Raw genomic sequence first — 1,964 nt, 5'->3', positions numbered from 1 at the left:
TAAGGACTAAGTAACACAGAAGTCATAGTTGTCATTTATTGGTCTACATGCACACTCTTTCACGGTTGAAAGTGAATTACTGAAATTTCTGTGCTGAGCAGCAACATCCAACCTCCCATCCTGCCTCCTTGAGAGGCCTTCATGGCTTATTAAATATAACACCTGAAAATGATGTCGGCTTCAATGTGGAAATGGTCATATGAGCAGTATTTCCCTCTTGGCACACGTACTTTAGAGGACCTGTGATAGGTCACGTTTAAATAAATGAATAAACTACCTATTTGGTCGATCTGCTTTAAGAAGTTTTTTGTAAATAACAGAGTCGCACAGATTCATGAGTCCAAATGTGCTCAGATCATTTCTGTAATGACGAATGCTGTCCACTAATAGCACCACAAAAAGTGTAGGATTGCAAACAAGCACATTTGTTGGGGTAGCACTCTAGTAACAGAACAGGTGCAGCTTTTCACTTAAAAAATGACAAGTATGTCAGATGTATGTATGTCTTATTACATACTTCTCATTCTTATGTACACCCCTCCCATTAGGCCTAGAGTTTCAACTTTTTTTGTGGGTGTTGTTTGTGTTTAGTTATTCATATATGACGTATATGAGCTGAGCTAAATTGAATTGCTAAATTGGTAATAGTATTGTTATTATGATGCATGACCTACTTTCTTTTGAGGTAAAGTTCATATAGTCTTGTTCAAACTTTTCCTTCTGAATTTTTTGGTATATATAAAAATGTATTGTTCCGGTAATGATGGCAAACTGGGGCAGATACAGCAAAACAGGTCCAAACCATGATATTGCCACCACCATGCAGACACAGCTTCTCTTCTCTGTTGGACACACATTGCAGTATGTGAGGAGAGATAAAATTGACTGGCTGCCATATCCCTGCACACTCTCACAAACACATTTGCAGTCAACAGAAAACATAATTTACTTCACGTTATGCCTCTTAAACAACTAACGCTGTTTACATCTCATAGCATTATGTTGCTTGAATTATATCATCCAGTCTCAAGAGTGAGTATAGATTAGTGATGACTGATCATTGCTTTAAATTTGGAATATGTAGTCAAAACCTCCATCGAAATTGTCCCTTGTATATCCGCTCTGGCACAGAGGCACACGCCTGAGGCCCCAGTTATCACACAGAGACAGTTCTGGTGATAATTGACTGAAGGAATGCCAGGCACTTACTGATGAACATGGAAACACTCCACTGTGCATCTCCAAATGGCTTTAGCGGCCTAATGGTGGTGTGGGAAAAAATTAGCTCACACAAGACAGGAGAGGTAATGTAGCTTCCAGCTCAGCTCATTTTCTCTAAAAGGAAGAGATAATCTCGACCCCCCCCAAAGGCCTCGGAGATTGAAAGCTTCACAGCGGAAATGCCAAATAACTAAGAGAAATTAGACGTGAACCAGGACCAAAGTTTTGTCATCCGTGCTTCTCACATCAGAGACACAGAAAATGTGTCTACAGTGTGGAATACATGTAAAATAACCTCTGTAATATTTACCTTTTTCCTTGATTCCACATTACCTCCCCTGCCTTATCTTCTTTCATTTCTGTCGTCGTTCTTTTCTCCCTTTCCTCACAGTGCAGACAGAATTGCAGATTATTTGTGACAACTGGAGCACTTCCCATACCCAGATGGACTGGCAGCTAACTGTCTCAGTAGAGCACCAGCAGCTCCTCTCCTCTCCTCTCCTCTCCTCTTCTCTCTAAACCTGCACAATCCATGTCTGTGCAAAGGTTTGATGACATGAACATACAAAACAATTCTGTGAATGTATTGTTAGGAAATGCAAGTGGGCAGCAAGAGAGGTGAAATAGGACTAGAAGATTACTAGAAGGGTTTTTTTTCCTGCCCGTCAGGTGGGCTGGGGAAGTGATTAACCAGCTGTCTGATATTACTATTCCTGGCCGAGGTGCCCATGAGCAAGACACCT

Source organism: Odontesthes bonariensis, chromosome 9, assembly GCF_027942865.1.
Source record: "Odontesthes bonariensis isolate fOdoBon6 chromosome 9, fOdoBon6.hap1, whole genome shotgun sequence".
Lineage (NCBI taxonomy): Eukaryota > Metazoa > Chordata > Actinopteri > Atheriniformes > Atherinopsidae > Odontesthes > Odontesthes bonariensis.
This window is presented reverse-complemented; position numbering follows the sequence as displayed.